This window comes from Myxine glutinosa, chromosome 3 (genome assembly GCF_964187855.1).
Source record: "Myxine glutinosa chromosome 3, kmMyxGlut1.1, whole genome shotgun sequence".
In the NCBI taxonomy this organism is placed as follows: Eukaryota; Metazoa; Chordata; class Myxini; order Myxiniformes; family Myxinidae; genus Myxine; species Myxine glutinosa.
Window position 1 is genome coordinate 10,267,657 of NC_136263.1, and position 23,333 is coordinate 10,290,989.

At 49.5% G+C, this 23,333-nt stretch overlaps 1 long non-coding RNA gene across 1 annotated transcript in view; it reads left to right on the forward strand.

Moving 5' to 3' along the window:
• LOC144891271 (uncharacterized) overlaps nt 1-23,333 on the forward strand; it is a 53,897-nt gene that overhangs the window by 11,548 nt on the left and 19,016 nt on the right. The window contains exon 2 of the long non-coding RNA XR_013622779.1: nt 22,474-22,574. This is a non-coding gene — a long non-coding RNA (uncharacterized LOC144891271). The remainder of the gene's footprint in view (nt 1-22,473; nt 22,575-23,333) is intronic.

Here is a 23,333-nt window from a genome sequence, read left to right on the forward strand (position 1 = left end):
TATGATACGAGCCGGGACCCAGGGAACATCCGCACAATATAAAATGTGACTTCAAGTCTTTAACCCCTCAGGAAAGATTTGAGGATTGACTAAAGTATTTCCCCAACTTTCCTCTGAAGGACACCCTTAATTGGACGATAAAACAGCTGATCACCACCATCTCTTATCTTCCCCCATCCAAAACCTTGATCTTTTATACCACGTTAATATACCCCAAATCCACCTCCTTCAAATTCCGTTTTCTTTCCTGAAAGTCCTCGTATTGTCCATCTTGTTTATCCCGTGTACCCCACCCCAGCCCTCTCCCTTCCACAGATCTCCCCATGTCCGTGTTCTTTACTATTGTGGTGCTTCCCTCTCCCCCTCCTCCCCCCCCCCCCCCTTTGTCTCCCGCTCACTTTATTATATGTTGTATGTGTGCGATCTTTCACGAGCCATGCTTTAGTATACCAAAAAAAAATGGAATGTTAAACACAGACAGACGGATTGACGGATAAACAAGCGTATTGTGGCGGTTACCTTATGTGATTACCTTATTTGGGCATAATACACGTGCACGGGCCTGTTGGACTTGTGGTTGTGCGGATGTGACGCACGCGCGGTTGCCGGAGCCACGCCCTCCGAAGAGGGTTTTTGGCTTTATATAAGCGTGCCGACTTCCGTTCGAGTTTAGTGTGCTGGATCTTGCTGTTACAATAAACCATCTTCGAACCCTACGAATGGCCTCGTTCTCTCGCCTTCCGCGACTCCTAAACTGGTGACCTCCGACTGCCCCCGAACGGATTCGGGGGCTGCGAATGAACACGGCAAGCGCGCCCTAACCAGGGAAGCCACCTTAGCTGGTGACGCCGGCTTCTCCCGCACGGCTTCGGGCGCAGTTTCAAACGCGGTTTCGAAATGCCGGAGTTTTGGTAATGACGACGGCCATGACTATGAGGTTCGCGCACCGCGCTCGGCTCCTCCTCTACGACCGGAGGGGCGAGCCTACTCCAAGACCCTCCGAAGGCACGGCTGCTTCGTCACCTTCGCGCGCACTGACGTTGGCGGAATGGCTGCTTCGTCACCTTCGCGCGCACTGACGTTAGCGGCACGGCCGCTTCGTCACCCTCGCGCAACGACAGCTACAGCCCGCGTGTCCAAAGCTGCAACTACTTCTCCGACTCTGCATCCTCGGGAGGCCTGCGAGGAACCTCGGCAGCCTACCCTCGGCCTGGCTCTGTTCCACCCACGGCCCGGCTCTGTTCCACCCGCAGCCCGGCTCTGTTCCACCCGTGGCCCGGCTCTGTTCCACCCGTGGCCCGGCTCTGTGCCACCCGCGGCCCGGCTCTGTTCCACCCGCGGCCCGGCTCTGTTCCACCCGCGGCCCGGCTCTGTTCCACCCGCGGCCCGGCTCTGTTCAACCCACGGCCCGGCTCTGTTCCACCCGCGGCCCGGCTCTGTTCCACCCGCGGCCCGGCTCTGTTCCACCCGCGGCCCGGCTCTGTTCCACCCGCGGCCCGGCTCTGTTCCACCCGTGGCCCGGCTCTGTGCCACCCGCGGCCCGGCTCTGTTCCACCCGCGGCCCGGCTCTGTTCCACCCGCGGCCCAGCTCTGTTCCACCCGCGGCCCGGCTCTGTTCCACCCGCGGCCCGGCTCCGTTCCACCCGCAGCTCGGTTCGATTTCACCAGCAACCTCGGGAGGCCCGCGAGAAACTTCGGCAGCCTCCCCCGAGGACTTGCCCAGCCCCTCGGTCGCCTCGGCCTACGCATAGGCCCGTGGAGTGCATTCTGGGGGGACGTATGTGGCGGTTACCTTATGTGCAGGTAACCGCATGTGGCGGTTACCTTATGTGATTACCTTATTTGGGCATAATACACGTGCACGGGCCTGTTGGACTTGTGGTTGTGCGGACGTGACGCATGTGCGGTTGCCGGAGCCACGCCCTCCGAAGAGGGTTTTTGGCTTTATATAAGCGTGCCGACTTCCGTTCGAGTTTAGTGTGCTGGATCTTGCTGTTGCAATAAACCATCTTCGAACCCTACGAATGGCCTCGTTCTCTCGCCTTCCGCGACTCCTAAAGTATTATAATATAGGTACAGTCACGTGAAAAAGTAAGTACACCCCATGTAAAGTTTTGACTTTTTCAACATATTTCAACATACAGCTATTTGATCTTCATTTCAACAATATTGATAGATGAAGGTGATATAATACAACAAATATCATGAAACATTTACATTTTGTAGTCCATTGTATAATTAAAATAAACATAAATGCAAATTTCGCATGTGGAAAAAGTAAGTACACCCCGACATTTATCACTACTTCAAATACCTAAAATTAGAATCAGGTGCACCAGCTCAGGTGCAAATGATTAGAACATCGTCAGAGAGGATCTTTGGAGGAACCTGTCTTATTTAAACCTCAGACACTTAGTTTGGTTTGCTCTTTGTTGTTGAAGTGTGCGGCGTCACCATGCCTAGATCAAAAGAGCTCTCTGAGGCCTTCAGAAAGAAGGTTATAGATGCCTACGAGTCTGGGAAGGGGTTTAAAAAGATCTCCAAACAATTTGAAATCAATCATTCGACTGTCCGGAAGATCATCTACAAGTGGAGAAGATTCCAAACAACTGCCAACTTGTTCAGGCCAGGCCACCCCAGCAAGTTCAGCCAGAGAGCAGACCGCAAGATGCTGAAAGAAGTCTCTGAGAACCCCAGAATGTCATCACGGGACCTAGAGGTAGCTCTTGCCACTGTTGATGTCAAAGTGCACGAGTCCACCATTAGAAAGAGGCTGCACAAATTTGATCTACATGGGAGGTGTGCCAGGAGGAAACCTTTGCTGTCCAGAAAGAACATCAGGGCAAGACTAAAACTTGCCAATGAACACCTAGGCAAAGAACAGCACTTCTGGAACAATGTGCTCTGGACAGATGAGTCAAAGGTAGAGCTATTTGGCCACAGTACCAGAAGACATGTTTGGCGAAAACCAAAGACAGCATTTGACCACAAGAACCTGATATCAACTCTAAAGCATGGTGGTGGAAATATTATGATTTGGGGTAGCTTTGCTTCATCAGGGCCTGGGCAGCTCACCATCATATAATCGACTATAAATTCTTCATTGTACCAGAGGGTGCTTGAGGATAATGTGAGGCCATCTGTCGGAAAGTTGAAGCTCAACCGAAGGTGGACCTTGCAACATGACAATGACCCTAAACATACCAGTAAATCCACCAAGGAATGGCTGAAAAGAAAGAAATGGAGGGTTCTGGAATGGCCAAGTCAAAGCCGGGATCTAAATCTCATCGAGATGTTGTGGGGGGATTTGAAACGAGCTGTGCATGCAAGAAACCCCTCAAACATCGCACAGCTAAAAGAATTCTGCATGGAGGAGTGGGCAAAAATTTCTCCCAGTCGATGTCAGAGACTGGTAGACAGTTATAAGAAACGCCTACTTGAGGTTGTTTCTGCCAAAGGGGGCAATACCACCTATTAGAGCCAAGGGTGTACTTACTTTTTCACGTGACTGTATATGTGACAATGAGCTGCCTCAACAACCAATCCTGGTCATTGCTAATGTGGTTACAAACGCATATGCTTCCATAAATTAAGATATAACTAGTGAAGAATTAACCTCCAAGTCTTTTTTTTGCAATAATATATTGTTACAGACGCGGTTTTAGATGTTATGATGGGCCGAGCGGATGGTCCAACCGCGACCGAACAGTTACTCCCCGATTAGCCCGATTCCACCCGACGTTGACCAGATCGCCCCACAGATATTCAATCGGGAAACCTCTAAAGCGACCGAAAGAGAAGGAAAAGAGAAGAAGACAGAGTACGGAGGAAGAACAGATTTATTATACACACACAAGCAAAAAGAAAGAGCGACCAAAATTATTTACAGCAATGGATGGAAGAAGCAGTCACACAGTGCATCGTTAGCTTATCCTATTCAATTTACTTAACCCCAAGACAACGAGTAGGACAGACGACGTTCACACTTACACGGGGGATATTGCAGGCAGGTAGGGCTTGAGGTGGATTGCTGGAGAGGGAGGCAGGGTCGGAGGCAGCAGCTCTCAATTCCTCGCGGTTTTTGGCGGGAAAACCCTTCGTCGCGTATCCGCTGCCGATGCTTTAGACGTCACGCGCTGGCTCGGGCACACCTGCTCCTCTCCTTCTGGGGGAGCCGTCTCCCTCCTTTCAGCGCGTCTCTCCAAAGCTGGTTTCCTTTCCGAGTACCTCTCCTCTTTAGCTTGGAGCGTTTCGCATCTCACCGCTCCTCTTGGTGTCGCCTCTTCGCTCATCTCCCAGGTCATCTGGTGAAGCAGTCCCTTACAGTCCCTTTTATCACTCGGGGCGGAATCAAGCCGCCGGCTGCGAGGGCACGCCTACCGGGTCGCTCACCGCGGTGCTGATTGGTTGTTAGGGCTTGGCTCACTCTTCCCCTCTATGATGAGGTGGAGACACGCCTTTCTTCTCCGAGGTTAGCACATGGGCAATGGCGGCTTGCGGGATTGAACACCACTCGCACCCCTTTTGAAAGGAACTTTGGAGAGCGGAGATGTTTGGGGAAATTGCAAGGGCCTACGCTTATTTTGTTTGATACAATGCAAAGTCAATATAGTGGGAAAAACATATTTAGCCTACATAGAATAAGGAAATACACTATTTAAAAGATATATCGTGGCCTGTGTGTAAGTTTCATGGAATTAACTAGGAGGACGGCTGTGACCATTATTTACATTACGAGGGTGTTTACACATAACAAAACCATACTTTTTACATTCGTTACACTTCCTCCAAAATTGGTACACTTCTTAAAAACCGTTACACTTCTCAAATTCGTTACACTTCTCAAAACCGTTACACTGCACCCTCCTTTCTTCAGGCCCGTGCTCGGGCCTACAAAACTTTAACTTAGTGTGACACGTAGGTGTAATTCCCTCTACAATTAACCTGACCCTGAGTGTGACAATTTTAAAACACAAATAAGTATGTCCCCCTATTGCATTGCACCCTGTCTAACAGACTCAAGCCCACAGCTAACCGAATTACGGAATTATTCTCAAACTATACATTTACGGTGGGGAGCATTATTTACAATGACGTGATTTCTTATTTACAACGCAACCCAGGACCTTTTTTCTTTTCTTTTTTTTTCTTTTTAGGGAACAAGAAAAAGAAATTCCTGTTGGGAGGGAGGAGACAGCACGCATTGCATCGATGCACCAGTACCAATACCACCAAAGCACCCAAAAGCACCAAAAGCACCACAAAGCACCAAAAGCACCACTCGGTGCGCAGTCACCATGGTTCATAATAAACACAACAAAACAACTGGTGGTGGTCTTCTCTTTCTCTGCTGGGCCGATGTTCTTCCCGACGTCTTCTGGCTTCATGCGGCCTACTTGGAAATATAAAAAAGCACAACTTGTGTTCGTTTTTTATTTAGGGCCTCAGGGGCCAACTAAGGGTGGTCCACCTGTTTGGCATAGGTGCCACCTTACCGAGGTCCGCAAGCAAGATTCCCTGGCCACTATGGCCGGTCTCCAACAGAGGTGCCCTGCCCCAGAACCTGGGGTCCATCAAGTGGTACTTGGCCGCAGAACAGCGGTCCATAAAGTGGTACATCAACGCAATGCATGCTGGTTCTGGGAATCTCGTGCGCACAATGGCCACCTCACGCACGCTCCCCTCGGCACCCAATGGCGCACAGGTCATGTGGGAGACAAAAGAGACAATTGAGCGAGGGGTAAGGTCACAAGGGTACACATCAATAAGGCAATGCAAGGCGAAATGCATATGGAGGGCGAAGTGAGAAAGCTCGTCCCTACCGTACGTCACCCCCCTGTCACCTACACTACCCTTGCCCTTACCCCATATGTACAAAATCTACACATTACCAATTCGTCACTACTGTCACGTCTTCCCCATATTTCCCCTATACCAAATTCGTCTCCACAATCCCTCGACTTCAAAATTTGCCATCACCAATTCATCATCAATCCTCATAAGGAGGGAGAGATGGAATTACGCACAATGTCACACCCACGTCATGATGCGTCTCACAATCCAAACATTTGCACAGTAAAAAAAATAATCAAAACATGGCATGGTGTGGAGTACCTGTCACCTCAGGTGAGTGGATGCAGATGGTGCGAGGAGACTTCATCCTAACTACTTTCTAAATGACATTAACACACTTTACACTACCCGGGGTCTTTCCCTGCAAATCCATTGGCCAACTTACACTATGGGTTCTAAAAACCAATTCCCATTGACCAAACTGTGGTGCTTCTCAATTTGGGGTCTCACTCCCCCGATTCATCTCCCGGTGCCCTCGCACAATTTCTGGGCTGTGACGTGTAGCTCTCCCAGCAGGTCTACCCACCTGCACACCTCCACCACTGCAGTTGCCACCCGAGCTTACCTAGCTCCTCACCCTAACCTAACTAACTGGGGAAGGCCCTCTCCTGGCTCTGTCACCCCTTGGTGCCCTCTGGCACTGGGCTACCCGGGTCCGTCCTCCGGATCCTCGGGCCCCATCCACAACAACGACTACCGGCTCCCAGAGCCCACCTGCGGCCTCACCTGGCCGACATCCTCCCAGTGGTGGAGTGCCCAACCAACTACTCACACTAACAGGCTACACGCCCAGCCATTTCCACAACACTAATGCACCCATCCAAAGACCATTCTTTCACCCGCACCACAGATGCCAATATCCAACCACAATTTACCTGTAACCTCTACCTAACACTTACACTACCCGCCCCGGGTATCCGTGATGGGGGTCCACTCTTCCCCCATTCACACCTTCGCACCATCCACTCCACTCCACAATTTCCACCATACTCACTCCACGACCATCCATTCCTATACTCCATACCATTTATTCCATACACCTGTCCTCCATACCTGTTGTTGCACACCTGTGCACTCACACCTGGTGCCACCTGCACCCTCCTTTCTTCCTGGACCATTTGGTCAACACAACACGCAATCACTACTACTCCCTCGTACACTGCTCCACACACCTGTTCAGTTGCACACCTGTGCAATCCCACCTGTTCAATCACACCTGTTCAATCTTCAAACACACGGCATCATCTCAGCTAACTACTCCCCTCTGAAACTTGCGCTTCCCAGTCGTCCCTTTAAACTATTGCGCTCCCACGTCATTATCATCCATACTAATCTACCTGCCTCCCCACTACAGGTATCATTGTCACTAACTAACCTTAACGTTACCTAATGTCATCTTCGCTAGATCCCTACACACGATATATCCTAACCCACCCGGGCTAGTTTTCACTGCCATCAACCCCATAAGCTATCGCGCATTTGCCCCACCTGTGAGGGATGATGGATTTGCCATCCCACCACATCGGGGAGGTCCCACTATCAATTTCGCTCGTCCAAATCCAACAAATCAACAATTTGCCATTTATTGCTAATCACCATACCATCATCAAATTTTGCTTTTTTCTAATTTCGGGGCCAAAACACTATCCTCATCACCCGTCTACTTATTACATCCTCTCGGTGCGCCAATTCACGTCTACAGCCCGGCTTCGTACAGCCGAGCAATGAACGCGGGTCGTTTTGTGCCAGCGGCTGGATACGTCCCGCATTCGGGGCAGGGACGGGGGCTTACCCGGGCCGAGATCCCATGCACCACCTCGGCGTGGAGCCATCCAATGTCCCGATCTCGACCTGCCGGCACGTCTCAATAGAAAGTGGTCGCCATGACGACCCTTCCTATCGGGCTGCCCGCTCCGCCTAGTGGAGCCCGGACGCGGCCGTTCCAAGCGAGGCACAGCGTGGATCGCGTACGGCGGTTCTTTCGAAAGCGCCGTTGTTCGGATCCCCGCTGGTCCTCGCGGCACGCGAAGCTGCCCGACGTGCACCGAGGGCCCGATTCGGCTATAAGTCGTTCTAACCTCTAACCCGGTTACCGTCGATGCCTCACCTGCATGCTTATATGCATACGCTACCCCTTTCTTGCTCATACCTCCAGCTGTTCCCATGCTCCTCGTACCTTTCCTTACACACCTCAGTACACTCATTCCGCTCACCGACTTGGTCACACACCTGCCCACCGAACACCTTGGCACACATTCGTCGCTCGCACACCTCACCAACACACCTCTTCGCACCCCTTCCTCGGTCACCTCCTCTGTGACCATCACAGGTGTGCTCTTACTCGCACACCCAACCACGTGCCTCACGACCAACTCAAGTGTGCATTCCCACACACGCTCTACCATTCCAGGTGTGCATCCTTCCATTCCAGGTGTACATCCTCGCTAACCTGTCACAACCAACTCACGCTCCGTGCCACTCTCACTACTCACCACCACTCTTGACAACGCACTCACCCTTACTCTCGACAGCACACTCTTTCCTCATGCACCCGTCCGTTACACACCTTTCTCGCGCACACTCTTGCGCACACTTTTCCGTTACTTCCTCCGTAACACTCACCACACCGCGCTTCCATGTACCCCCTCGCACACGCGCTATGACCCACTCACTCTTGACGGCACACTCACTCCTTGGCGTGCACCTTTTCCTCACACACCCCATGGTCGGACATTCTCGCACACCTCTTTTTTCGCACACCAGACCTGTCGCACACTTCACCAACGGCCTTTCACGAACACCCGGATCCAAACCAATCCCCAAGCCGACTGAAGCTTTCCTCACATCATATACATTGCCACTCACCTCCGTACCTCGTCTCCGCACCTCCTTTGCCACCTGCAAACTCTTTATTTGGTTAGTGAGCATCACATTATGAGTTGAGCACCGACCTTGCACATATTCCATCACCTCCTCCTGGATTTCTCTTTTAGTTTCTGTCCGTCCCTTCTTAATTTCACTCACCTCTTCTTCCACTTCCTCTAATTTTCGCTTCACCTCTTTTATTCCCCGGTGCGTCTCCTCAAGTTCGTCCTCTAAGGCTACCGTGACCGTCTCTATGTGCATCCTCACCTCTCGGTCCTTCGTCTCCATTATCTCTGTCACCTCGTCCACCCTCATTGTCAGTTCCTCACGTACCATCTGACATTGCCTCTGTGTCGCTATTAATTCGTTTTTAATTTCTTTTTGTGTCGCCTTTAACCCTCCTAGTACCGCAGTGTTCTTTTGAACCTGCTCCACTAGTTCTTTTTGTCCCTCCGTCAGCTGTTCCACCTCCTCAGTCAGATCTTCTATTCCCCCCTGTAACCTAGCCGTATTATTCCTCACCTCTTTCTCCATACGCTTCTCACCTCGCTTTACCTCCTCGCGTAGCCCCGAAATCTCCTCACTTACCCCTCGTCGTATCTCCTCCATCTCTTTTGTAGATGCCACCCTCATCTGTCCCAATTCATCCCTCTGAGCATCCAATTTGGTTTCTACCCCGATTTTTACCTCCTCTATCTGCTCTCCCATTCGTTTGATTTCCCTGGCAGATTGTTCCCCTATTTCCCGCAATTTGTCCTCCATCCTATTTTCTAACCCCATTAACCCATTTTTCACCTCTTTTATCCCGTTGTCTAACCCCTCAAAATTATTGTCTAACTTCTCACCGGTACCCCTCGCTTCGTCCCTCATTACCCCCATTTGGCCCTCCAATCGCTCACCCTGAGCATCCATCCGGTTCCCCATTACCCCCATTTTTGCTTCTAGCCTCTCCATAAGGGCCCCCATTTGCAACATAAAAAGGTTCGAATCCACCAGCGGCGCTGCTGCGGTCGCGGGCGCGGCAAAATTTGGTGCCGCTACACCCACGTGCGCGAGGACGCCATTTTGTGCGCCTGATACCCCCTCAACCCCCTCCTCATTGCTCTCCTCCTCCCTTTCTTCCCCTAAGTCCTGGGTTACCCCTAACCCGTCTATCTCCCCCACCGACATCCGATCGCCTTGATTGTCCATGGCGCGATCTCAAAATTCGGGTTTTATAAAACAACGCAATTTCGGCAGCTTGTAATTTTGACCAAAAATTTTTTTTTCTACACGTTTTTAAAATTTGGTTCGGGCTTCGAATCCCACTCCCAAACACCAATTGTTACAGACGCGGTTTTAGATGTTATGATGGGCCGAGCGGATGGTCCAACCGCGCCCGAACAGTTACTCCCCGATTAGCCCGATTCCACCCGACGTTGACCAGATCGCCCCACAGATATTCAATCTGGAAACCTCTAAAGCGACCGAAAGAGAAGGAAAAGAGAAGAAGACAGAGTACGGAGGAAGAACAGATTTATTATACACACACAAGCAAAAAGAAAGAGCGACCAAAATTATTTACAGCAATGGATGGAAGAAGCAGTCACACAGTGCATCGTTAGCTTATCCCATTCAATTTACTTAACCCCAAGACAACGAGTAGGACAGACGACGTTCACACTTACACGGGGGATATTGCAGGCAGGTAGGGCTTGAGGTGGATTGCTGGGGAGGGAGGCAGGGTCGGAGGCAGCAGCTCTCAATTCCTCGCGGTTTTTGGCGGGAAAACCCTTCGTCGCGTATCCGCTGCCGATGCTTTAGACGTCACGCGCTGGCTCGGGCACACCTGCTCCTCTCCTTCTGGGGGAGCCGTCTCCCTCCTTTCAGCGCGTCTCTCCAAAGCTGGTTTCCTTTCCGAGTACCTCTCCTCTTTGGCTTGGAGCGTTTCGCATCTCACCGCTCCTCTTGGTGTCGCCTCTTCGCTCATCTCCCAGGTCATCTGGTGAAGCAGTCCCTTACAGTCCCTTTTATCACTCGGGGCGGAATCAAGCCGCCGGCTGCGCGGGCACGCCTACCGGGTCGCTCACCGCGGTGCTGATTGGTTGTTAGGGCTTGGCTCACTCCTCCCCTCTATGACGAGGTGGAGACACGCCTTTCTTCTCCGAGGTTAGCACATGGGCAATGGCGGCTTGCGGGATTGAACACCACTCGCACCCCTTTTGAAAGGAACTTTGGAGAGCGGAGATGTTTGGGGAAATTGCAAGGGCCTACGCTTATTTTGTTTGATACAATGCAAAGTCAATCTAGTGGGAAACACATATTTAGCCTACATAGAATAAGGAAATACACTATTTAAAAGATATATCGTGGCCTGCGTGTAAGTTTCATGGAATTAACTAGGAGGACGGCTGCGACCATTATTTACATTACGAGGGTGTTTACACATAACAAAACCATACTTTTTACATTCGTTACACTTCCTCCAAAATTGGTACACTTCTTAAAAACCGTTACACTTCTCAAATTCGTTACACTTCTCAAAACCGTTACAATATACAATTATACTGTTGTGGATATGAGAATGTTTTTTTATTTTATTGTTGTGGTAAAATGTTGTTGTAAAAGGTTGTTGTAAAATATCACCCCTCCTCCCTCCATTGTGGTTGTATAAAGGTCAAAGGGCGTTCCCGTAGTTAGTCCATAAAACATACATGCAGGACACGATATATCTTTTTTGACAGTTATATCCTTATTATGTGTATTAGCGTAAGGCTGTGTCTTCCATTAATTGAAATACTCCATTGCACCAGTGAAAGAGAATAGATCCCCTTTCCTTCCCATCCCCAAAATCTCCATTTCATATTACATCCCCTCTCGTCATTGCCGAGCCTCGATTGCCCATATTACCTCCCCTCCAATAACCGCCATTGACCACGAGGCTCGAGTCGGGGAAGAAAGGCGTGTCTCCACCTCGTCATAGAGGGGAGGAGTGAGCCAGCCCCACTCGACCAACCATGAGCCAGGGGTTTGGCTAGAGAGGGCGGAGGAAGAGCGATCGGGGAGGTTCGAAAAGGTTGAGGGGCGGGGGCCTATATAACCCAAGGCAGGGCGTGTCCAGAGGGAGATGCGTTTTTACAGAGGAGAGATGCACTTTGAGTTGGTCGCCAAGAGAGTCGTGAGGAGTCAGTCAGTGGAGTCGGTGGTCAGTTGGTTGCGTTGGTTGCGGTGAGGAGTCGGTGGTGGTGGTCAGTTGGTTGCGGTGAGGAGTCGGTGGTAAAGAGTGAGTGGACCAAGAACGAGTGGAGGGTTTGGCCCAGACGCGTCCGACGAGGCCTGGCAAAGCACGCGACGTCCACAGCAGCCAAAACAGCAGCGTGGGGCCTGAACGGCGGCTGCTAAACGCGCCGGTTGTGCTGCGGGACCCCCTTGGACCTCCCTCTCCCTCCATCCATCCACCTCCTGCCTTTCCACCCTTCTTGTATAAGTGAGTTTGTTTTGTTTGTTCTGTCCTGGGAATAAGTTAAGTCTGTAGATAAGCTAGTATTTGCACTGTGTGACCTGCGTCTTATGTGTTGTAAATAAACTTGATTGCTCCTTTTTGCTTATGTGTGTAAATAGTAAATAAATTCAGTCGTATTTCCAAACCTTTCTTTGCCTTCTTTTTCCTCTTTGCATTCGTCGCCTTTGTCTTTTCCCTATTGACTAGCTGTGGTGCGACCCGGCCAACGTTTGGGTGGAATCGGGTGAGTCGGGGATCCTGTTAGGTCGCAGTTAAATACCAAACCGCTCGGTAACTAACATCCTAAACCGCGATCTGTAACAATTGGTGTCTGGGAGTGGGATTCGAGGCCCGAACCAAATTTTTAAAACGAATAGAGGAAAAAAAAAATTTGGTCAAAATTACGAGCTGCCGAAATTTGTTTTGTGTAAAGCAAAACCCGAATTTTGAAATCGCGCCATGGCTGGTCAAGGCGACGGGATGCCGGTGGGAGAAATAGACGGGGTAGAATCGACCCAGGACCTCGGGGAAATGTATTTGGATGAAAGAGAGGAGGAGAACATTGGCAATGTGGTTGAGGGTGTATCAGGTGCACAAAATGGCGTCCTCACGCATGTGGGTGTAGCGGCACCAAATTTTGCCGCGCCCTTTTTACCAACGGTGGAAGACATGCAATTAATTATGGCTGAAATGGAAGCCCATTTGAAGCGGAACAGTGAGCGATTGTTAAACAAATTGGGAAACCAAATGGAAGCAATAACGAACAAATTGGGAAACCAAATGGAAGCAATAACAAACAAATTGGGAAACCAAATTGAAGCAACAACGAACGGAATGAGGGCCGATAGAGAGGCACGGGAGCAGAGGGACAGAGACCGCAAGTTGGGCGAAAGGGTCCCATGGGTGCACAAGGAAGTAACGCGGGTCGAAAAGCGCTGGTTGAGCGAAGCGGAGGAAAGCACGGGTACAATGACGGGGGTAGAAATCGCGACACGGGGTTTGGAACAGCCGGCGACCGCTGAGGTAGAGGAGGGTGTTTTATTAAAGCCAACGGTCGCCGAGGTTAATAAAGAAAATGCAGTAGCGGGAATTAAAATTGAAGAGATGACGGAGGTAGCCCGGGAATTGCAGGGAGAAATGGATTATGTACAAAGTCCCTGCTCACATCACGATGCTGTGCCTAATCCGAATGGAAGTTTGCAGGTTTTGGTGCAGGGAGGAAGAAGAACCCCGAAGGTGAGACGTGCTGTGTATTGTGCTGGGAGATTTTGTAAATGGATGTTTAGCGACAAAAGAATTGTCGCGCGATTGGGATCGATATGGCACCCGGGCGTTGGTGAAGGGTCCCGTGTGAGTGGAAATGGCACGCGTGGGAGAAAAAAGTGTGCGTCGGCGAGTGGGTGTGCTATAAAGTGTGGGAGTGAAACCGAGTGCGAGCGAGAATGCACGTCGGGGTGTACGAAGTGTGACACGGAGAGTAAGGTGGTGGTGGAACGTATGCGAGGAAGCACACCTGAGTTGGTCATGGCGCGGGTGTGGGAGAGCCCATGTGAGCGCGTTAGTGGGTGGATGCAAGAGTGCACGCCCATGGTGAGTGTTACGGAGGACGTAACGGAGGAGAGGTGTGGACCAAAGTGTGCGCGAGAGGTGTGGTGTGTAACAGGGAGAGCGTTGGTGGAATGTACGGACGGCGTTGGAACGCCAGGTTTTGTGAGGGTGAAAGGGGTAGCGTATGCTTGTAAGCATGCAAGTAAAGCATCGATGGTAACCAGGTTAGCGGTTAGGGCGACGGATAGCCGATGCGAGCGCTCGGTGCGAGGGGGGGTGCTTTGTTGGGTGCGAGGCCCGGCGCGGATCGATGCTGCGTCGCTTCTCTTCGAAGCGTCGTTGCCGATTCGGGCTTGGCCCCGCCCCGCACGGTCGAGTCCGGGCTTTGTCGGGCGAGGCGACCGGTCCGGTTCAAGGGCGAGTGGGAGGGGGCGGAACGGTGCCCCCTCGTGGGGACGGGGTTCCGACCGGGGGAGATTGAGCCATCGGGCCCGGGACCGCAAGGTGCCGCGCCGAGATGGTGCGTGGAGCCTCGGTCCAACCAAACCACCTCCCTTGAACCGAAAGCCGGACGGACTCAACCTGCAGGCGACCAAACCACCCAAATTCATTGCTCGGCTTTACGAACCGAGTTTAATGATGTCACGGCGCACCGAGAGGCATTAGTGAGTAGACTGGGTGATGAGGTTAGTGTTTTGGACCCAAAATTAGAGAAAAACAAAATTTGATGATTGGCAAGGGATTGGCAGTAGTGATTGGCAGATTATGGGCAGTGATTGGCCAAATTTTTGATTTGTTGAAATTTGATGTGCAAAATTGGTAGTGAGCGATGGGCCCGGTGGGTAAGGCTGGCATCCCTGCCACCCTTCCCAAGTGGGGCAAATGCGCTATAGCTTATGGGGTGTATGGCAGTGAAAACTAGCCCGGGTGGGTTAGGTTATATTGTAGGGATCTAGCGAAGATGACATTAGGTAACGTTAAGTTTAGTTAGTGACTGATACCTGTAGTGGGGACGCAGGTAGATTAGTGTGGATGATAATGACGAGGGAGCGCAATAGTTTAAAGGGACGACTGGGAAGCGCAAGTTTTAGAAGGGAGTAGTTAGCTGAGATGATGCCGTGTGTGTGAGAATTGAACAGGTGTGATTGCACAGGTGTGCAACTGGACAGTTGTGTGGAGCAGTGTATGAGTAGTGAGTGTTGTGGATCAGCGCGAATGCGCTTGGGGAGAGAAGGGTGCAGGCCGCACCAAGTATGAGAGCACAGGTGTGCAAGTGCAGGTGTGTGGAGTACATGGAGTAAGTGGTACGGAGTGGTGTGCATGGTGCGAAGGTGTGGATGGGGGAAGAGTGGACCCCTTTCACGAGTACCCGGGGCGGGTAGTGTAAGTGTTAGGTAGAGGGTACAGGTAAATTGTGGTTGGATATTGGCATTTGTGGTGCGGTTGCAGAATGGTGTTGTGGATGGGTGCATTAGTGTTGTGGAAATGGCTGGGCGTGTAGCCTGTTAGTGTGTGTAGTTGGTTGGGCACTCCACCACTGTGAGGATGTCGGCCAGGTGAGGCCGCAGGTGGGCTCTGGGAGCCGTTAGTGTCAGTGGGTGCCTGAGGATCCCGGGTGTGGATCGGGCAGCCCAGTGCCAGAGAGGGCACCGAGTGGGGAGAGCGCCAGAGGGCCTTCCCCAGGTAGTTAGGTTAGGGTAAGGAGCAGGTAAGCTCGGAGGCAACTGCAGTGGTGGAGGTGTGCAGGTGGGTAGACCCGCTGGGAGAGGTACACGCCACAGCCCAGATATTGTGCGAGGGCACCGGGAGATGAATCGGGGGAGTGAGACCCCAAATTGAGAAGCACCACAGTTGGTCAATGGGAATTGGTTTTTAGAACCCATAGTGTAAGTTGGCCAATGGATTGGCAGGGAAAGACCCCGGGTAGTGTAAAGTGTGTTAAAGTCATTTAGAAAATAGTTAGGATAAAGGATCTCCTCGCACCATCTGCATCCACTCACCTGAGGTGACAGGTACTCCGCACCATGCCATGTCTTATTATTTTTACTGTGCAAATGTTTGGATTGTGAGACGCATCATGACGTGGGTGTGACATTGTGCGTAATTCCATCTCTGCCTCCTTATGAGGATTGATGATGAATTTGGTGATGGAAAATTTTGAAGTAGAGGGATTGTGGAGACGAATTTGATATAGGGGAAATATGGGGAAGACGTGACGGTAGTGACGAATTTGTAAATGTGTAGATTTTTGTACATATGGGGTAAGGGCAAGGGTAGGGTAGGTGACAGGGGGGGTGACGTACGGTAGGGACGAGCTTTCTCACTTCGCCCTCCGTACGCATTTCGCCTTGCATTGCCTTATTGATGTGTACCCTTGTGACCCTACCCCTCGCTCAATTGTCTTTCCCCTTTTGTCTCCCACATGACCTGTGCGCCATTGGGTGCCGAGGGGAGCGTGCGTGGGTCGGCCATTGTGCGCCCGAAATTCCCAGAACCAGCTGTCTGCATCGATGCACTACATTATGGACCACATGTCTGTGGCCGAGCACCACCTATGGACCCCATGGGTTGGGGCATGGCCTCTCTGCTGGAACCGGCCATGAGGGCCTGAAATCTTGCTGGCGGACCTTGGCCACAGGGCACCGACGCGATGCCCCACAGGTGAACCACACATAGTCGGCCCTGTGGGCCATAAATAAAGAAAATAAAAAGGACACATTGGGCACACTTTATTGCAAATAGGCCGCCAGTAAGCAAAGCAAAAGAATGACAACAACTGGAAGAAATAATAATAACCAGCAGAGGGAGCCGAAGAGCAAGAGACACCTGCAGGGTTAGGGGTTGTTGAATTAATTTTATTGTTGAACATTGATGAACAATGGTGACTGCACCGATTGGTGCTTGGGCTTGTATTGGTGCGTGTATTGGGTGCGTTCATGGTGCGTCGATGCAGAGCAGACTGTCTCCCCCCCCCCCAGAAAGAACAATCACAGGTCCTGGGTTAGTTTTGTAAATAAAAATAGCGTCATTGTAAATAATGCTTCCCACCGTCAGTGTATAGTTTGAAGACCATTCCGCAATTCGGTTAACTGTGGGCGTAAGTCTGTTAGGCAGGGTGCAATGGAGCAGCGGGACACATTTATTTATGTTTTAAAACTGTCGCACTCAGGGTCAGGTTAAAAGTAGAGGGAACTACACCTACGTGCCACACTAAGGTAAAAGTTATAGGCCCGGGACGTGCCTAAGGGGAGGAGGGTGCAGTGTTGTGGATATGAGAATGTTTTTTTATTTTATTGTTGTGGTAAAATGTTGTTGTAAAAGGTTGTTGTAAAATATCACCCCTCCTCCCTCCATTGTGGTTGTATAAAGGTCAAAGGGCGTTCCCGTAGTTAGTCCATAAAACATACATGCAGGACACGATATATCTTTTTTGACAGTTATATCCTTATTATGTGTATTAGCGTAAGGCTGTGTCTTCCATTAATTGAAATACTCCATTGCACCAGTGAAAGAGAATAGATCCCCTTTCCTTCCCATCCCCAAAATCTCCATTTCATATTACATCCCCTCTCGTCATTGCCGAGCCTCGATTGCCCATATTACCTCCCCTCCAATAACCGCCATTGACCACGAGGCTCGAGTCGGGGAAGAAAGGCGTGTCTCCACCTCGTCATAGAGGGGAGGAGTGAGCCAGCCCCACTCGACCAACCATGAGCCAGGGGTTTGGCTAGAGAGGGCGGAGGAAGAGCGATCGGGGAGGTTCGAAAAGGTTGAGGGGCGGGGGCCTATATAACCCAAGGCAGGGCGTGTCCAGAGGGAGATGCGTTTTTACAGAGGAGAGATGCACTTTGAGTTGGTCGCCAAGAGAGTCGTGAGGAGTCAGTCAGTGGAGTCGGTGGTCAGTTGGTTGCGTTGGTTGCAGTGAGGAGTCGGTGGTGGTGGTCAGTTGGTTGCGGTGAGGAGTCGGTGGTAAAGAGTGAGTGGACCAAGAACGAGTGGAGGGTTTGGACCAGACGCGTCCGACGAGGCCTGGCAAAGCACGCGACGTCCACAGCAGCCAAAACAGCAGCGTGGGGCCTGAACGGCGGCTGCTAAACGCGCCGGTTGTGCTGCGGGACCCCCTTGGACCTCCCTCTCCCTCCATCCATCCACCTCCTGCCTTTCCACCCTTCTTGTATACGTGAGTTTGTTTTGTTTGTTCTGTCCTGGGAATAAGTTAAGTCTGTAGATAAGCTAGTATTTGCACTGTGTGACCTGCGTCTTATGTGTTGTAAATAAACTTGATTGCTCCTTTTTGCTTATGTGTGTAAATAGTAAATAAATTCAGTCGTATTTCCAAACCTTTCTTTGCCTTCTTTTTCCTCTTTGCATTCGTCGCCTTTGTCTTTTCCCTATTGACTAGCTGTGGTGCGACCCGGCCAACGTTTGGGTGGAATTGGGTGAGTCGGGGATCCTGTTAGGTCGCGGTTAAATACCAAACCGCTCGGTAACTAACATCCTAAACCGCGATCTGTAACAATACATACAATGTCGATTTGAGGGTAAGAGGTAGGGGGTTGGGGGGGAGCAGGGTGGGGGCAGTGGGGTCAGTTATCCAACTGCCTCGATTGCTGCCACAGTTCCCCCCAAACATTAAGGAACAACCCAGTTTTGAAGAAAAAAAACATGCCCACTGCCTGTGTGCATATATATTACATCATGGTTATATAGCTCAGATAGATTCCAATTACACTGGACCGTAGGCTGACACCGAAGGCCTGAAGCCTAAGGACTGAAGCCTGAGGCATATACGAGCTATGGCCTTCACAAGGTCCACGAGGCCAATCGGCTCCAACCTTTCGATATTTGATGATCCTTTTTACAGTCGCACTCACTTTAGTTGTTTTACACTCAACGGAAATCTTATCCGGAGGCCTAGCGTTTGGGAATATTGGAGCTCCAAAGTCAGTCTTTGGCTTCATAAGCACCAAAATAGTGGCTGTATGATTTTTCAGGTTGCAATTGTGAGTTGAGTCAGGCCAGCTATTCCAACCAATGGATGGAAAGAAGCGTTACCCATGGAAGGACGGATGAACAAGTGTATTATTATAGTGGTTAGCATGGACCCGTGGAAATTCCACGTAATGTAAAATTTGACGTCAAAACCTTGACTTCCCCCTACCCCATCCTCTCTCTCTCCTTCCCCACAATCCCTCCTCCTCATCCCCCTCCCTCCTCTTCCACCTCTCCCTCCTCGTTTCCTCTCTCTGTCCTCCTCTTCCTTCTCCCTCCTCCTCTTCCCTCTGACTCCTCCTTTCCCTCCCCCACCCCCCACTACCAGGATAAGGTTTTAAATGGACCTATATAGTGTTTCAAAAGCTTTCAAAGTAGTCATGGCATAACTCTCCTCCATCTCATCTCCCTTTCTCTCTCCTTCCACATCCCTGAATGACCCCTCTCCTTTCTGTCCTCTTCTACCCCCTCATTTCCCCGCACCCAGGAAGAGCTTTCGAAGGGGTCTTATATAGTATGCACTATGCATGCATCACATTGTTAGAGGTCCCTCAAGGTTTTTAGAGGTCCCTTGAGGTGTTCCACATGAAATCAAAAGAAATCCAGGGGAAAATAGACAACGAAAACCCAAGGGGACAGGTCTGGACCCCTCTCCCTACGCCCGGGAAAAGCTTCCAAAAGGGTCCTCTAAAACAGTTTGCCTGCATCGCCCAAAACAGCAGCAGGACCCTCTTAATTTTTTCCCAGATTAAAGAAAATGTTAATTTCCCCCCAGATTTCTCCCAATTTCATTCCGAACAGTTTGAGGGATCTCTAAAAATGCAAACATGCCGAATAAACCTTATGGATAAGCAATCACCCAAGGGGACAGGTCCAAAAGCCACTCATCTATTTAGTTATTTAAAACGGATTTTTTTTCTAAAACGTCTAATTTTGTCCGATTTTCTTGGGATTTCTTTTAGTCGAGTCTTAAATAAACGATGTCAGCGACTGTGAAAAATGATAGCACAAAAAATGATGATATAAGAATAAATTGTAGCGTGGGATAACCCCAAAGGGTTTAGCTTTGTGAGGCCTTAAAACACGTGAAATTTTTAAACATTGATAAAATAAAAACCCGAGACCCTACAAACACACCCTTGATCTTATTCTTCTCAGGAAACACTGGTCTCTCCCACATGTCCAAACGTACACTCACTCATGTAACCACAGCACTGATGCAGGCAACTTACAGTGGTTCATGCCTACCGGAGGCCTGTGAGACCTGAGAACGAGCACAGAGAAAAACAAAAAATGGCAGCGATTTGATTTTGATTCCTCACCCAGACAGACAGACAGAGGGACAGACTGGCAGGAATATACAAGTAGATATAGATTGTTATTATTATTACACAGGAATTGATTGAAATGCCTGAAAATTTTTAGCCACGTCGCAGACGCTGCTCATAGAGTGCCCTCTGCTGTTGTTGTTGTTGTTGTTGTTGTTGTTCTTCTTCTTCTTCTTCTTGCAGAGAAGACAAAACCTCAAAGCTCCACCCATTCTGGGAACCATAGCTCCACCCATTCTGGGAGAGCCTTCATATAAACAAATATCCACCATTTTATTAACTCGCATAGCTTTGAGGCCTGTTTTGTAGGCCCGTGGTGTCTTCCTCTCTCACACAGTTTTATTCCAAATCAAATTCGATATATCATTTCATTTTTCACAGTCGCTAACATAGTTTTAGACTCGATTGAAAAAAAACGGGAAGAAAATCCGATGAAAGTTGCCCTTTTTTGAACGAAATGAATTCTCAAAGGCCTGTAACTTCAAGTCCATTGAGATATTTTTTTTTTAAATCGCGGCATGCTCAGTCATGCACCGCCCGAAATAACAGATGGGAAAATGCCGAGATATATATATTTTGTTTAAATCGCGGCATGCTCAGTCATACACCGCCCGAAATAACAGACGGGAAAATGCCGAGATATATTAAAAATTCGTCCATTTGATGACAAACGTCACGATGAAATATTTAATTTATACGTCGTCACAATAATGTGGAGAGAGGAGCATAGCTTCGTTCACATGTCGCCACACATGGGAAATTGCCGAGATATATTTTTTTTAAATCGCGGCATGGTCAGTCATACACCGCCTCAAATAACAGACGGGAAAATGCCGAGATATATTAAGAATTCGTCGCCACACACGGGAAATTGCCGAGATATATTTTCACTTTGCACAAAAATAACATCAAGTAATCGAATCAATAGGAATGTCCTGTGCCTATAACATCGACGTTATAGGCACAGCTGCATCTAGGCATTGTGTAACATCGACGCGGCTTTTGTTTTAATTAAAACTTTTTGTACTTGTTTAACCAAAATATGGATATATATGATGTTTTCTTTGAGATGATGTTCACAAAAAATGATTTCCTCATCTTGATGTATTTATTTACCCCATTACATTTGCTGATTAATTTATACACCACCTTTCAGTCTTAAAATTTCAGTCCTTCCAGCCTGGTGTTGGCTTAGCGGTTTGGGTTCCGGCTTGGGATCCTAGGATCCTGCGTTCGAATCCCGGTCGATCGCTGAATTATCGCTAGGGGGGTTGACAGCCTGTCATCCTTCCGAGGTCGGCAAATTGAGTACCAGCTCACTGGTAATTCCCTGTGTGTCGCAAGAGTCGACTAACAGGGTTGGTGGCAGGAAGGGCATCCGGCCGTCAAACATTGCTTCAAAAAGGGGACCACGGTGCCCGAAAAAGGCCAACCCCTGCCCTGCAGGGAAAAATGGCCTCCAAAGGTGGTTCTTTCAGTCTTAAAATTTCAGTCCTTCCAGCCTGGTGTTGGCTTAGTGGTTTGGGTTCTGGCTTGGGATCCTAGGATCCTGCGTTCGAATCCCGGTCGATCGCTGAATTAACGCTAGGGGGGTTGACTCAGCCTGTCGTCCTTCCGAGGTCGGCAAATTGAGTACCAGCTCACTGTCAATTCCCTGTGTGTCGCAAGAGTCGACCAACAGGGTTGGTGGCAGGAAGGGCATCCGGCCGTAAAACATTGCTTCAAAAAGGGGACCACGGTGCCCGAAAAAGGCCAACCCCTGCTCTGCAGGGAAAAATGGCCTCCAAAGGTGGTTCTTTCAGTCTTAAAATTTCAGTCCTTCCAGCCTGGTGTTGGCTTAGTGGTTTGGGTGCTGGCTTAGGATCCTAGGATCCTGGGTTCGAATCCCGGTCGATCGCTGAATTAACGCCAGGGGGGTTGACTCAGCCTATCATCCTTCCGAGGTCGGCAAATTGAGTACCAGTTCACTGGTAATTCCTTGTGTGTCGCAAGAATCGACGAACAGGGTTGGTGGCAGGAAGGGCATCCGGCCGTAAAACATCGCTTCAAAAAGGGGACCACGGGATCCGAAAAAGGCCAACCCCTGCGCTGCAGGGAAAAATGGCCTCCAAAGGTGGTTCTTTCAGTCTTAAAATTTACCCAGGCATTGATTGTTTGGGGCTGTAATGTTTGCTGAAAATGTTTGCAGCATTGTGAGCATCTTCTAATCAACACCTTTAATTAGACTCGCAGCCGAAGATTGTTTTAAATGCATTGATGACCATACGGGTGTCGAAGGGGTGTAAGTTTGAAGGTGCGATTGTGAGTGGGGAAGAAAGTCTACGCCTGAAATTCGAACTCATTTTCAGCAGCATCCACTTGTATTTGTCAATTGTGTTATCGCATTTCTTTTTCCCTGTGCATCAGACACATGCATTCCCAGCTGATGAACCGATGCCATGAAGCTGCCGAGGACGTGAGCGAGGAAAAGAGCCCAGTCGTGGAGACATTGGTGATGCCTTGGGCAGGTGAGTTGTGTATTGAAGTGTTTTTGAGACATATTTAAAAAAAAATTTGTTCTATTTCATAGATTTATTTTTCAGAAAACAACTGAGATGATGAAATTAAAACATGAATATTGATCTTGTTGGGATTGGAGGATGGTCTCGAGGTATATACACTTGTCTGTGAGCCGTATAGCCTGGGTTTGAATCTCGACCCAGCTACAAACTGTTATACCCGTGTCTCAATACAAACTGTTATACCCGTGTCTCAATACAAACTGTTATACCCGTGTCTCAATACAAACTGTTATACCCGTGTCTCAATACCTAAACTGTTATACCCGTGTCTCAATACAAACTGTTATACCCATGTCTCAATACAAACTGTTATACCCATGTCTCAATACAAACTGTTATACCCATGTCTCAATACAAACTGTTATACCCGTGTCTCAATACAAACTGTTATACCAGTGTCTCAATACAAACTGTTATACCCGTGTCTCAATACAAACTGTTATACCCGTGTCTCAATACAAACTGTTATACCCGTGTCTCAATACAAACTGTTATACCCGTGTCTCAATACAAACTGTTATACCCGTGTCTCAAAACAAACTGTTATACCCGTGTCTCAATACAAACTGTTATACCCGTGTCTCAATACAAACTGTTATACCCGTGTCTCAATACAAACTGTTATACCCGTGTCTCAATACAAACTGTTATACCCGTGTCTCAATACAAACTGTTATACCCGTGTCTCAATACAAACTCTTATAC